The 15,927-nt window shown below is 42.3% G+C and overlaps 1 protein-coding gene across 3 annotated transcripts in view; it reads left to right on the top strand.

Annotated features, from left to right (window-relative positions):
- Positions 1–1,614: 1,614 nt before the first annotated feature.
- The window catches only part of ITGB4 (integrin subunit beta 4), a 70,216-nt gene continuing 55,903 nt past the window's right edge, over positions 1,615–15,927 (top strand). For 2 of the 3 annotated variants that reach the window (XM_075177833.1, XM_075177832.1), the window contains exon 1: positions 1,616–1,947. The gene's annotated coding sequence lies outside the window, so the exon portion shown is untranslated. Of the gene's footprint in view, positions 1,948–15,927 lie in introns of all 3 variants that reach the window. The other variant, XM_075177831.1, reaches the window with a different exon arrangement.

Below are 15,927 nucleotides of genomic sequence, written 5' to 3'. Positions count from 1 at the left end.
CATAAAGCACACAATCGCTACACCCCAGAATTCAATGCAAAAGTACACAGCCCGGTCACATACTGAATTCTTATAGAGACTCACATCATCATCATCATCATCATTTATTTATATAGCGCCAGCAAATTCTGTAGCACCTTAGCATTGGGAACAAACAGTAATAAAACAATACTGGGTAATACATACAGTGGTCTATTTATGACCCTTTTTTTTTTCAGTTGATACTTTTCAATCCTTATCTCCTTGATAAGGATTGAAAAGTAACGGCAATGTATTAAAAAAAACTTCTTAGGGACAGTAGTGACTCACCTGATCATCGCAGTCTTTTCTCAATTTTGAAGGCTGCGGTGATCTTCTCTTATTTTTTTTCTTATTTTTGTTAGTGCGCATGCGCCAACCGAAAAAGTTGGTGCATGCGCACTAACATCTTGGAATTCACAAGGTACGATAAGTGACAGGGAGGGATCACATGATCCCTCCACACATGTGCTGTCCAGCCCTGCTCTTCAGAGCAGAGCTGACAGCTGCGAAACTTTTCAGATATGTTAATGTACGCCAGCTTCAGATGGTGTAGATTAACATGTAGAAAATGAGAAACTTTTCAATGGCCACACGTTCATACATAGCGATACTGAGCACTCCCCATACACTGTTATCAGGGGCGCACGGAGGATTGTCGGGGGGGGGGGGGGGGGTTCTCCCCCCCCCGCCGACCCCCAAAAAAACCCAGCTCCATTTCGCCAGCGCTGTCCTATACAGCAGCCGCGGCGCTGTCTAAGAAGCGTCTGCAGCGGTGCTGTATACAATACACAGCACCGCCGCAGACGCTTCTTTGACAGCGCCGCGGCTGCTGTATAGGACAGTGGCCACTTAGTTAGCGCAGGGGGGGTTTCTAGAGACTCAGAAACCCCCCTGCGTGCGCCACTGGTAATCTGCAGTGCTCAGAAAAACACTAATAGGTGCAAAGCAGCAGATATCGCGATGCTGGAATAATACATACGGATTTTCCCGGTAAATCCCCGAAAACGTTGTTTTCTAGTGTTTACAAGGGGAGAAAACTTTGATAAATAGACCCCATAGAGAGGTAAGAGGGCCCTGCTCACAAGCCCACAATCTATGGGACATAAAAAAAATTACATGTAATAAGCTAGATATGAAATCAGGGAATCTGCACTCTTATTTTCTGCAGTAGGATTAGAATTCAGAGAATAAATAGGTGACATTTTTCAGTTTTTCAGGTTTGCAGACCCCAACATCCATATACAGTACATGTTTCTGACACTTGCAGTAACATTGTTAACAACTGCAGAGTGTTGAGTGTAAAATCAATGAAGCGTAGCTGTTCGGTTGATCAAAATTCTGTATTCCCGACAGGGGGGAGGATAGTTTCATGCACTGTTTTGCCTTTTGTTCTCCCCCCTGCCCCCTCCATGCCTCCTCCCCACCAAACAATCGTTTTTTTTTGCAGTAACTGTGTGGATTGAAAGGCTCAATAGTCGGTGGCTGGATTTGTCTTCCTTCCAGCAACACGGGTGTGGAGAGAAAGTGAGGGGAGGGGAGGGGGGCACATGTTTAGGGGGAGGTAGGGCTGTTCCTGCTCTGTACCTGCCCTCCAGGTGTGCACAGCGCTGTGGAATGTCGGAGACAGCAGAGCAAGGTCTGAGTCACGCACAGCGCTCCATAAAACATTTCCCTCTCTCTCCCTCTTCTGCACTTTAACACAAAAGGAGAGGGAAAGACCTGTCTCTCCAGCTGCAGACTGGGCTCCAAACTTTCTCTCTGGACCTTGTTTTGAATAGGACCCCATCAGCCGTGAAGGATTACAAAAGGGCAGAGCTGAGATTTGGTGGGATACCTATATAGTCTTTTTGTACTTCTCTGGTTCTGCGCAGGATCAGAGGCGAACTGCTTGGGTTTTGGTTCTGATTTGGAGGAAACTCGTCTCTGGTAAGTACTTTAAATAATATTTTTTGTAAAGCCCCTTGACTTTTAAAAAAAATAAATAAATAAAAATCAGATTTTTTTTGACAATGTCACTTGACCCTGTCACTTTACTGTGCATGGAAATTAAAACAAAATACAATAACATGGAAGCTGAAGATGGAATAACAGAAACTGAGCTGCCCTCAGTTAACAGGCTAGCCTTGTAATTCTTTATTTACAAAGCACCAACATACTCCTTAGTGGTGTACAAGAGAAGGAGCAATACCTTATCATAGAATACTGTAACGTGACAGATTGCAAGGGTTAATGTTTCCTTACAGTCAGGTTTTACAGGTAATCTCTTGCTCTCAATTCTAATTGAATCTTTATTTTTTTAGTACAGTATATAATGACGTGTTGCCATCTGGTCTTACATATGCATGTTAGTACATGGTCAGTTTAACATGTGCGCTGTGGAACTGGAAAACAAATGACATTATTGTACAAATGCATACATTGGACAGTAGATTACTAATGCCTCTAATTAATAATGCCACCATGAACTGGCAGTATCGATTTATTTTTAAGCAGTTACAAATGATTGTGAGAGAACTGCGATTATAGAGGACAATGGTTGCAATGTTTAATACATGGGGTAGTAAATAGGGCTGGTAATTAGGACTGTGGAGTTTACTTGTGAGAAGAGCTTGCAATCCAAATGACGTCAATCTTAGCTACCCACATAGTATAATGTGAAGGTGGGCAGGGGGGGGGGGCTGTATTAAATAACACCAAATTCTGATTTTCTACACAAAAACCCATCAACCTGATGTTGCATAACAGTTTGATTTAATCACCTTAGTGTCCCATGCAGTTGAATTAGAAGAGAGGGTAGATTGCTTCTACTTTCTTTCCCTAATGTTGAACTTTCTAAGGTTTTCCACAAGTTTTGCCTCTGAAAAGGTTTCTGACTGCACTGCTTGGTTAAAATGCTTCATTAAAATTCAGTGTCTCAACTTGTTGCTGCATGGGAAATAGTTGTGTGATAGGGCACATAAATTATACAATGGTCGTTCTGTTATAACTCCTCTTTCATTGTAACTAGATGCTTTAAGTTCAAGACTAATGGGTGTGAGCAGGTACATGTCAGCAGAAATCATGGCTGCAGGCATTGTCTTTGAATGTTGAACTGAGTACTGTGGTTTGTATGGTGCATTGATTTTGCTGCAGGCAGTGTTACTGGGTGTGTGTATATATGTGTGTGTGTGTATATATATATATATATATATATATATATATATATATATATATAAAATCATCATTATCATCATCAGCTATTTAGCGCCACTAACATCAGTCCTTGCCCCCATTGGAGCTTACAGTCTGGATTCCCTAGCATACACACATAAATACAGAGGGAGACTAAGGTCAATTCAGTAGCAGCCAATTGACCTGCTAGTATGTTTTTTTTAGAGTGTGTGTGTGTATATATATATATATATATATATATATATACTCACTGCCACAGACATTCGCACTAGGTCCAACATGTTACTTTATAGTGAATAATTGTGACCACAAATTTTAACCTGGAAGGTAAATCACCGCTGAGATTATGGGCTAGATTTGCTAAACTGCGGGTTTGAAGAAGTGGAGATGTCGCCTATAGCAACCAATCATATTCTAGCTTTCATTATGTAGAATGCACTAAATAAATGATAGCTAGAATCTGATTGATTGCAACAGGCAACATCTCCACTTTTTCAAACCCGCAGCCTAGTAAATATACCCCTATGAGTGTAATCTGGCATTTTTACAAATAAAGACTATCCAAAGGCATTTGGGGTAAGCGGCAGAGAGATATGCCCTGGACACACAAATGTCTTGTTCACAGGGGTTCATCAATGTAGGAAATTGGCATTAGGTAATAAAACAACTTATCCCAGAATAAGGGGCAAAATGTCAGACAGTTTTATGACTGCAGAACTGGCTTTAGGCAGCTTTTATATGACAGCAAGGGAACATTGTCTACTATACTGGGGGCATTGTTTCAGTAAGTGAATATACAATCCCAGCTTCCACTGCCGACTTGTGAAAAACACTCTGGAAAGGTCACTGAAAAGAAGTCTTTGGTTGCAATATCTATGCTTACCATAAAGAGAGATAACAGTTGTTTGTTTCTTAAACCAATCAACCATACAAAGTACATGTAGAAATAGGGATACTGTAGAAGCGTATTTCCCGTGCACATAAGTAATTTAATGTTCTTGTTTTTTTAAAGAACACCGGTAAATTATATTTTTTATTGTGAAATGCTACAATAAAGAAGTAAAACGTTTTATTTACCTGTACTACTAACATTGTGCCTTCGTCTTCCTGCTGTTGTGTGCCCTGTCTTCGTCTTCCTGCTGCTGTGTGCCTGTCTTCGTCTTCCAAACACATCTTCTTCAGCCAGGATTAGTTCTCTATCACTTCTCAAAAGCTAAAATAGCAATACAAACAAAATAACATTTATAGGCTAGTTTAATAACACGCTGTTAAGAGTAATGTGTGCTGTAACCCACAGCAACCACTGTCAGCTTTAAGCAGTCTAATGTAGCCTACTCAGATGAATTAAAGCTAATATCTTATTGGATGCTATTGGTTACAGTACCAGTTCTGCAAGGACTATGTAGTAATATAAGTCTTACAGTCTTGAGGTGCGCCCACTTCCCACACACAGCGCAGGCAGCCATTTTGTGCGCTGAGCCACTGTTTGTGAGAATGCAGCCTATGAGAACTAGTGACATCACTGACACACAAAGTGATAGACTGTATTCCCATAAATGTTGGTTTTAGCCAATCAAATGACCTCCTGTGCTGTTTATAGGCATTGGCTACAAGGTGCCTAAAATTTAATATGGTTTCAGCATCATGTCCTCAAACTAAAAAAAGTGCTATTTGCACTATCTATTGTGTGTGTGTGTGTGTGTGTGTGTGTGTGTGTGTGTGTGTGTGTGTGTGTGTGTGTGTGTGTGTGTGTGTGTGGACTTTTTCTGTCAAATTCATAACACTGCGTGCTAAACGTAATGTGGAGGTGTGTGGTATCACATAGTCGTGGCAAATTCAAACATTGCTGAAAGTGCACAATATGTTCTAAATTTGGTCAAATTCCATTACTTTCAGTGTCATTTGTTAAATTCCTCAAACAAACATGTTTTGTATCCTATTACTTTGTCCCTGTCTATGCACAACTTGTTTGTGTATACTCATACATAGCTCACTGTGTATTTGTGTTATGTAGTCATCTTTAAAGCACTCTAACAGACCCCAGTGTAAGCAGAGGTGTGACATATCACCATAAGAGTACTGTTGAACAACAACAATTTCTTGTAATCTTATTGCATCTGTTACATATTATGGTTGCCATAATACAAATGCATTAATATTACACCTGACTAGGTGTTTCCCACCTGTAATGAGGACACAAAGGGGTGGATTTACTAAACCTCCTGAAAAGGAAATGTGGAGGTGTTGCCCATAGCAACCAATCGGCTTCTAGCTTTTTTATCTAGTATATACCAGTAAATGATAATCTGATTGGTTGCTATGGGCAACACCTCCATTCTTATGTTTTAGTAGGTGTAGTAAATCTACTCCAAGATGTCTTAGCAAATGTCTTTATGACCATATATATGTTTCACACCTTGATTACACTGATGACAACATTATTTCGACTCCTCTCTCTCCTTTGCCCCTCACATTCACTCTCTCGCCAAATCCTGCCGTTTCCAGCTTCGCAACATTGCCCGCATTCGGCCCTTCCTCTCCCAGGATGCCACCAAATCTCTCGTCCACTCTCTGATTATCTCCCGCTTGGACTACTGCAACCTTCTCCTTATTGGCCTCCCCCTCTCTCATCTCGCTCCCCTTAGATCTGTACTTAACGCCGCTGCTAGGCTTATTTTCCTCTCTCGCCGTTCCACCTCTGTATCCCCACTCTACCAAGCCCTTCACTGGCTCCCCTTCCCCTACAGAATCCTTTTCAAGCTCCTCACTCTGACTTACAAGGCCCTCGCCAACTCCACTGCTCCCTACATCTCTAACCTTATCTCTATTCACACTCCCTCCCGCTCACTGCGATCGTCCAACGATCGTCGCCTCTCTTCCCCTCTGATTACCTCCTCTCATGCACGTATCCAAGACTTCTCCCGCGCTGCTCCCCTCCATTGGAACAAGCTCCCCCGCTCCATCAGAACTTCCCCTAATCTGTCCTCTTTCAAACGTACATTAAAAACCCACCTTTTCCTTAAAGCCTTCCAGTCTCATGCCTAAACTCCCACCGGTCGGCTACCTCTCTTTCTCATCCCTTCTTCCCTTCTCCCCCTTCCTCGACTCCGTCTCTCCCGTCTCTCCGTCTCATCCATGTGTCTGTCTGTCTTCCCCTCCCTTTAGATTGTTCGCTCCTTTGAGCAGGGCTCTCCTACCTTCTGTTTCCATCACTTTTAACTGCGCTCTCCAGCTACTCAGCTCACCTCCTCTCAGTCCCTCTGCCCTCTGTCTCCTCTCGCTTCTCTCCGCTCCCCTCAGTGACTCTCAACCTGTCATCCGTGCCCACCCTCTTGGGCCCAAGTTACCTGCCTATACTCACTTTTCCCCTCCCTCCCTCTCTTTCATGCTGTGCCTGAGCCCCCAGAGTTATAGTGCTTACTGTTACTTGTACTGTGCTGTTTCACCTTGTACTGTGCCATTGTTTGTCCTTGTACGGCGCTACGGATACTTTGTGGCGCCCTATAAATAAAAATTAATAATAATAATAATAATAATAATAATATTTCGTTGTCTACCCACTTTTTTTGTGGACAAATAGGAAGTTGATTTTCACTCTGCAAATTTTTTTATGTTGCCTTTCTTCATTTTTTTGGTGGGGAGGGGGGGGGGGGCAGTATAGAGAGGAGTGGATAGGGAGCACTTAATTCCACCTATTTTGTTTTAATATCGTAGTGCAACACCACCGATATTGCCCTTAATTTATTTTAGTGGTTTATAGAGAAGCACAATATGTGTGCTCTGTTAAAGATCCATACAGATAGTGGGAGATGCTGTCATATATACATATACAGGTAGCAGACAATAAATGGAAATACTAAGTCACTTGGCCATGGTATTGAGTCTACCGGCATCTGGAATTGCGCAGGAGGGGTGCAGCACCATTCTTCTGTATGAAAGTCGCTTAACTAGTGGGTGTGGAAAACACAGTCTAAGGCCTATTCTCCTGTAATGTCCGGGAGACTCCCGAAGTTTTGGGCGCTCTCCCGGACTGCCGTGAGAGCAGGGCAACCTCCCGAATCCTGTCTGCTTCGTTGGTGAAGTGTATGTGTGTGGGGGGGAGGCTAATTGCATCATCCTGGCTACACCCTCTGCTATAATAGGCCAAAATTGGTATTGTATAGCAGAGTCATAATGATGCAATTAGCATGCCCACACCGCCAAGACAGGGCTAACTTTGGAGGTCTCCTGGAGGGTGATCTCCAAAGTTGACAAGTATGGTCTAAAGGTTCATTTAGGAATATGCAATAAATTCTCTACTGGGTTCCAATATGTTGATTATCAAGACCATGACATGGTTAACATCAATGTCATTTTCATCAAAGGTTTGGGAGACCTGCTTTAGATAGGGCATTGTCATCCTGGAAGACATCGCCTCCTGTCAGGAAAGAGATGCTGTAACATGGAATAAGGATGTTAGTCTGCACCATGAAGTAGAAATGAAGTAGAAATTAGCATTGACCTTGCCTTCTAAGGGAATGGCTGCACCAAACCATGTCATACTCCCACAGCGTTACGGTACCACCAGAACCCCTTCTCTGACGTTATCACCTTCTTCCACTGCTTTACACATAAAAAGTCTGCAGAGCGCTTCATAGGCAAACCGAGGGGGTTCCACTGCCTGGAAACCCCCTGCAAGCCTGGGGCACTGTATAATTGAGGTGGCAGGACCCTGCCCCCGCTTCACATGGCTCTGCTTGAAAAGGGAGAGCTGAGTGCACCTAACAGTAGTCCATGCAGCATTGCCCATGTATATTATGGGGATAGGAAGAGTTGGAGAGCAGCCAAGCACTGTCTAATATTATAGTCATGCCCCAATGCATGCTGGTCACGCCCACTGGTGGCGTGGTGTGGAAACCCCCCTCTACAAATCCTGCATTTGCCCCTGGCGCTTGGATCTTGTTTAAATACAGATACAAATGTTATTATCTTTTCTTTATAAAGCGCCAACATATTACATTGTGCTGTACATTGAGGGGGTTCAAACACATTACATACAGTGACATGAAAAAGAAGGTAAAGATGGACCTGCCCAAATTAGTTTACAAAGCTAAGTGGTGTAGGGAACAATTGATGTATAAGGTAGCTGAATATACAAGGCAGCCAAAAGTATTAAAGAAGCTATATCCGACAATGACCTTTGAACTCTGATCCAGGCGAATTGAGGTGATATTCAAGTAGATCTTCAAAACAACACTGTCTTCGGTGTGATGACACTGCTCAGCACCTCCGTGCAAGTTCACACTACCTTCACAATGTTTTAACAGCTTCATATTTGTGAGACAATGGGAATTGGGACACAGAGCTGATCTAAATTGCAGCATCACAACCTGGACTCTGCATGCTATATAGCAGTTTTCATCGCTGCCTGAATATGGGGGGTATCTAGGACTGCTTAAATGCAGTAGTTTAGAAGAAGGTATACAACAGTATTTGAAAGTGTTACCATTCACAGTTGTAATATATTGGTAATAATTGTAAGCGTGAAATCATCATATTATAGTTATATGCATCTCTCTAATGTAACCTGAATAAAAGGACTTTTTGAAAAGAAAAATATCACAAGTGTAAATCCGTTTCAGAATAAATACAGTAAAATATAGCCATTTTAACAATAAAAATATTAATTAGATAAAGTTATAGGAAAATAGAAAATGGAATCATTGGTATATGGAAAATATATGCAATCATTGCATACTTGCCGACCTTTGAAAATTTAATTCCAGGAGATCCCGGGCAGGGGGCGTGGTTGGAGGGCGGGAGGGGCGGGGCGCGGTCAATCACATCATTTTGGCCCCGCCCCCTGCGAAAAAATGCTGGTTTTGTCGCGGGTGGCGGGCCCAAAATGACTCAATTCACAGCGAAAGGCGTCATTTTAAGAAGCAAGTTGCAGTATGTGGGATACTTGCCTGCTCTCCCGGGAGTCCGGGAGACCTACCAGAATTTCGGGAGTCTCCCAGACATTCCCGGAGAGTTGGCAAGTATGATGCAATCTAGCAGGAGAAGGTGTAGTTATAAGTCAATTATTTAAAAAAATTACATAATAAAATACTAAATATTAAATTATTGTTAAGAATTTCATGTTTTCTCGGGGTGTCAGGCGGAGAGTAGCGAGGAGAGTGTGTGTGTGTGTGTCTGTGTGTGTCTGTCTTATGTGTTTATGGGGTGTAATATTCTCAATATATGAAGGAGTTAAAATCTAAATCAATCTTTAAACCAGTAGGGGTTAATGTTTTCAGTGTGTAAATTCACTTAGTCTACATATGGTTGATATTTTTTAGATGTCACCTCTCCAGTTCTTATTTACTTCCTGGATGGCTTTGAATTTGGGGTTGGAGAGGTCACAGTTAAGGTTTACTTAGTAATGTTGGGATACACTGTGCATTTCTAGACATTTTATAATGTTATGTTTATGTTCTGGTTGTCGGGCTTTGCAAATGGTCCTTCCTATGTACTTTAAACCACATGGGCATTCTAACAGGTATTTGATACCCATGGTGCCACTAGGAATTTACTAGGGTGCTTGACAGTACATTTTGCCTCATGGGCTCACCCACAGAGAATTGCCTTCTCGCATGGGAGTCAGAGAGGGATCCACCTAATTCAGGAGTTTTCCAGACATTCCAGGAAAGTTGGTTTGACAGGACTGACCTCCTATGCCATCCTGTCTGTGCTGTTGGGGACGGGCTGGGCTTGCCTTGCCACTGTCCTCTTTCTTTATCCCAAATTGCGCTCCTCTAAACGCAGTAGGAGGGGCTTGCTGCTGCCTCTACTAAGCTACTTCACCAGTATCTAAAACCAGTTCCTTCTGGGTAACTCTCGCTGCTAGTGTACCCCCTTGCTGGTACACCTGACGTCTTCCTTTAGATCAGGGTTGCTGTGGATGGTTCCCCCTGGCCTTTCACACTGGCCAGAGCTGTGGGTAGCGGGCAGAGTGTTGGTACTGGATGCTGGGTCCCAACTTCAGAACAGTCGGCTAACGGATTAGATTGGTGTAATCTGTAGGTCACAGGAATTACAGCACAGGTAAGTAATCGTCAAAGCAGGATCTGATGTGATGTTTTATTAGCTCACGTAGTCTTAATAAGGACAGTTACACGCCGGTTTGTGGTACTAGCGATCTTTCCAGAAGTTACAGATGGAATGATACATTACATGGTCAAACAGTGCTCTTTTTATACAGATTCTGACATTCATGTGGTCAGGGGGTAGCCCAGTCCACTGATCCTAGCTGGCCCCAAAACGTCTTAAGATATTGCATCAGAAAATGTAACATCAAGATGTGATATTTCTCTACACTTAACTTAAATTTAAGCTTTAACAAAATTTACATAAGTTTCCTTAATGAAATGCTGGTTGCGTTATTTATGTAGTTCGTCTTTCTTTTAACAAGACAGGATGATAGGTAACAATGACCTGCTGAGCGTTTCCGAACTGTGTCATCCTGCCACAGATGGTGAAGCCAACCACGTCTTGTACTGGCTCAGCATCAGGGAGAATGCCAGACTCTTCAGGGAGTGAGGGAGATCACCCCTATTTCAGGGAGTCTCCCTGACATTCAGGGAGAGTTGGCAAGTATGCTCAGTTGACAAGACAAAATAAACGTGTAAAATGATCACCCAGCAGCAAATGCAAAGCCTTGGATATTATATTGTTTGACCATGAATCTGCCTAGAATTGAGACTTATAGGTCTAGTGTTATACTGAGGGCCTGACATTGCTGTAACTTGTTTTTATGTGTGTTTTATTTTTTAAAAAATGGAAGGGTAAAAGGGGGCACAGACCAGAATCTTGTCTGTAGCTCCATGGGGTCTAAATGCAATTCTCCAATCTCTTGGAATTATACCTGTCAGCAGTGATTGGTTTAAATGTTTCATTATTGGGGCTGCAGGCACTATTCTTACTTTTTAACTAGTTCAGGTACGTACTGCATGTCTGCGGTTTTTGTAACAAAGACAGTGCACATGTTTTTTATATGTGACAGTGACCCTGGAGTACTGACATTGGATACTCTTGTGACATGCTAAGCCTGCCTCAGCAAAAAGAGTGGGAAAGGCATTTATGTTGTTCAACTGGGACAGTGCTTCTGATAAATGGCTGTTCCTGTGAACACATACCCTCCCAATTGCCCAATGTAAATAAGTGGCAAAAGACGCCTCTGTGTACTGCACATACGTGGCTAATAGTCCATTCATACGCAGATTGCTCATTTTCAGCAGAGCTGCTAATGCTGCTCTCAGATAGGAAAGAGGGCAAGTTCCGAAAAGCAAATTGGCCATTGTTCTATATGTGGCTGGTGGTAGCGATGGAAACTAGAGTGAACACCAGAGATATCTGTGATAACAACGACGTTAGAGTCTTCATAAACAGCCACCATACTTGATTTTGCCATAATCCTACAAAAACAGAAGTTTAAGAGTTTAAGGAACCAAATTGTTTCATAAATAGGCCCCATAGTTTTACATTGTGCAGCTAATGTAAACAAAATGACATTGCAAAGAGCTAATATTAAATACAAGTCAGCCATCTATGATGACCACTATAGAATACAAAGCCTAGGATTTCCACCTGTTGGGTTTCCTGTCCCAATAAATCAGGGAACGGGACACAGACCTGGTTTCATCTGCACAACCAGAGAGTCTGCTATAATGCGTTTGATTGGCTGAGAACACTGCTTGTCTTTGACATCAAAAGCTACCCTGAGCCTTCGGACCTGTGTTGTAACTGGAACCAGCGGTAAAGAGTATTTCCTTTTCAATAGGGAGCGGGGGCAGACTACAGTCTGCATTGTCCTGATAGGGGATACTGTCACCGATATTTTATGCTCTGCATTGTACAAAGGATACACTTGTATTCATGGAGTGCACTGAGTGAACTGGGTGGGGGGATCAACAGAATAAGTTCTGCATTGCACTGGTGGTTGTCACCAATATATGGTCAACATGACACATCCCGGTCCAAAATGCTCTACTTCCCACTTAAAGGGTGTAACGGATAAGCTAGATAAGATACTAATCTTGATTGACACTGACTTACCAAAGGAGTCTAAAGAACTCCCCGTTGTTCACCAAGAACTGCGGCAAGGCGGGATGGGCTTAGCTGCCGGGAGCCGCTGGTCGTGGCCCACCTCTTCGCCTCGAGATGTAGTGTAGCGGAGGGAGGAGCAAGTAGAGAATGTAGTCAGACAGCCGGGACTGGTACACAATGGAGCAACGCCGTACAGAATCAGCGTGAGGGATATCCAGATTTGGTACACAGGCTGGCGGCAGAGGTACAAGACAGAGGACGGTAGCAGCGTCAACAAGCCGGGTCAGGGGCACCGGATAACAATAGAGAATGGTCAGCAAGCCGGGTCGGTACAAAGGGACAGGAGAATGAGAATAGTCACACAGGCAGCACTGGTACACAGGAACTGGAGAGCACAGAGATCTACGAAGAGAACAGGAGACAGGTAGCACACAAGTTACTCTGACACTCACCGAGTGACACTCTGACACTGGTCCGCTGACCACTAAGCCCAAAAATTTAAATTTTCAGATATGAATCATAAAGGTAAAATTAAAATACGTTGTACAGTGTTCACCTGAAACGTAAAATGCTGCCTTTAAACATTAAACTGAGAAAATAGGTGTAAAAGTTCATAAAAGTAACCTAAAAAAAGAAAAGTACTAAAAAAAGTGTATAATAATTAATAATTTTTGGAAATTTCCCCCTTTAGAAAAAACCATAGTGGTGCATGTATTTAAACTTTTTTATATATTATTTTTTTGTTTTTAAAGGGGGGGGGGAGGGGGTGGTTGTGCCAAAAAGTATCATGTTTTTTTTTGTTTTTTTTTTTGTTTTTTTTTTAAAAGCAGAATCATTTGCTCCCCACTCTATTTAGTCTTCGCCCTAGTGCTGGCAGGCTATTGATGTGTGAAAAATTTGACGTAGGGTTCCCCCTAATTTAATTGAACCAGCACTAGGCAAACCAGCCGGGGTGATAGGCACTATAACAGGGGGGAGGGGAAACAGTTTGGGTCCCACGGCCATAATGACTAAACACCCACAGACTGTTCAGCGCTGGCCTGGATTCCCTAGGGATTGTGGTCCGCTGAAAAATGTAAGCGGCCCACCCCCCTAGGGACACCCAGGCCAGTGCCGATAGCACTAGGGCTCTTCCTACTACCCCTAATAAATGGGGATTTTGTATGAAAAAAACCCCACATTTTTTTTTTACTTGTGGAACTACATGTCCCAGCCAGCCATGTTGTCCTAAATAGTGTGGGCATGCTGCTACTTGTCTAACTACAAGCACCAGCGTACCCATAGCACCCAGGGCATGTTTGTACTTGTAGTAGAACCACAAGTGCCAACATGCTCTTACACCCACGGCTGGCTGTGATCTGTAGTTCCACAAAGCAAAATGTTAAATAAAAGCACAACACCCTCATTCCAACCACAAATCTTTATTAAAAATAATAAAACCCCAAGAAATACAGTAAACACCCTCATGTACACCATAGATTTTAATAAAAAAAAAAAATATTCACCATGGACGAAATCCTCAGTTTTATGATGCTTTACTTACACACACTCATTTACGCAAAGTCCCAACAAATATTTTTACCTTCGAAGAAAGGTCCGGCTTGCCCACTGTCCCACAAATATTTGTACCTTACAAATGTCCATGCTTGCCCAGTGTTCAAATGTTTGTAAATTTCAAAAAATGTACCTCCTTGTAAAATCTTTAATTCTGCTGTACAGGGGGGGCCATTGTTGCTTGCAGTGCTGGGGCCCTTCTTCATTGCAGTGTGGGGGCCCATTCTCTTGTGCAGTGCTGGGGCCCTTCTTGATTGCAGTGTAGGGGCCCAATCTCCTTTGCAGTGCTGGGGCCATTCTTGATTGCATTAATTTACTTTTATTTTTTTATAGTAAAATGAGTGCCTTAACCACTCCTCATTTCAAACTCGCTAGGACCAATAATAGAGCGCGAGGGGGTGAATGCAAAAAAACAATTGAATTGAGGGGGGGGGGTTTAAACGCACGCTCAAACAGGAAAAAACTAGGGCATTTTTTTTTTTTTCGAGCGCGAAATTTTAACGCATCTCGCTAACAATTGAATACCCCCCCTAGAGGCATAGAGAGAGGGAGGGGCAGACCTGTCTGTGTAGTGGGAGGAGCCACCAAAGTGGTCTGGCCACACCCATTTTGCGGGGCTATGGTAGGGACCCTGAGAAGTTGATATAGCGGGGCCCAAAATTCATCTTGGTGGCCGTGGCAATACCAATCAGGATGTTCCCAAATAGAGAAGAGATGGTTCTTATGACCAGGGCATTGTGCAGAAAGATATTAGCAAAAAGTTGCACTCTCCAAAAGGAATCAGTAATGAAAGCATATATCCAAGATCAGACAGCAGTCTCACTCACAGGAACCAGGGAAGGAAATGTTGAGTTTCTGTACACGGGACTTCCTGAAGGTACAAAGCCGTTGTCTGTGGAGCTCCCTCTTAGGAGCTCCACAGACAACGGCAATCAGAGATATTTAAAAAGTAAATATCATGGATAGATAGAGGATAAGATTGCAGATGTACTGACCGATCCATACTATCGCCTGCTGGGACTATTCCTTGCCATCGGTCCTATCCCTGGAAGGACATAAGATCTTTTTCTGCTTGAATAATCCTATTTATCGGTACGAGTATTCTGCACATTTATTTTAGGATATTATATCATGTTCTATAATATGCGTATTAGGTGTGTTTTTGTGTATTTTTATTAAAATTTCTCATACAATATCACACAAGGCTTTCTCCCCCCGTTTTTCTTCTTTTTCTATCTACTACGATCGATCAATGAGGGGATTAGTACCATTCATCTCCAAGATCCACATAAGAGAGGAGTTCATGACATATGTTTGAGGCGCAACTTTTTACTTCTTTTAGTGAGTGCAATACCATTGGGGATTGTGGACCCACTACCCCGAAAATATTGAAGAGCAGCATTTAAATAATCCAATATTCACATTATATTTCATCATTGGTATTTTGATATTATTACACTATATTACCTATTTTTTGTCTATCTGATCCGCATTGGATGCTCACTATCAACATAAGAAGAAACTTAGAAGTATACATTGAATTTAAGTATAACGTTTATTCAATTCATGTGTGTTTATCACATTTCTATATGGGGAATATTTGAAGCGCTTGAATCACCTCGATTTCTGTTTTGAAATCAGAGATATTTGTAATAATGCAAATGATGTTACTGCTTGGAGGGATAATTGGAGTCTGCAAACACAGTTCCAAAACCATTTCAAATGGTTGAAGTTTTATACACTTTTAGTAAAACTATATTAAACGACATACTAGCAATAGTCTGGTTTAACTCTGAATAAGCCTGATCTGGATTTTGCTCTTCCCTGAGGAAGCTGGAATTGTCGTTGATAGAGAAAATCTTAATTGGTATTAATGTGCATATTGAAGATTATAGACATATGTAATATGGACTATTTGGACTGTGGATCGTTTCCATATATTTATTGTTTGTGGATTTTACTGGAGAACCTTTTGGATACGTAGCTTCCCTGTACCTTCAGATTGCACGTTGGCTAAGTGGTTAGCACTTCTGCCTTATAGCACTGGGGTCATGAGTTCAATTCCCGACCATGGCCTTACCTGTGTGTAGTTTGTATGTTCTCCCTGTGTTTGCG

Source organism: Mixophyes fleayi, chromosome 6, assembly GCF_038048845.1.
Source record: "Mixophyes fleayi isolate aMixFle1 chromosome 6, aMixFle1.hap1, whole genome shotgun sequence".
Classification (NCBI taxonomy): Eukaryota; Metazoa; Chordata; class Amphibia; order Anura; family Limnodynastidae; genus Mixophyes; species Mixophyes fleayi.
This window is presented reverse-complemented; position numbering and strand designations above follow the sequence as displayed.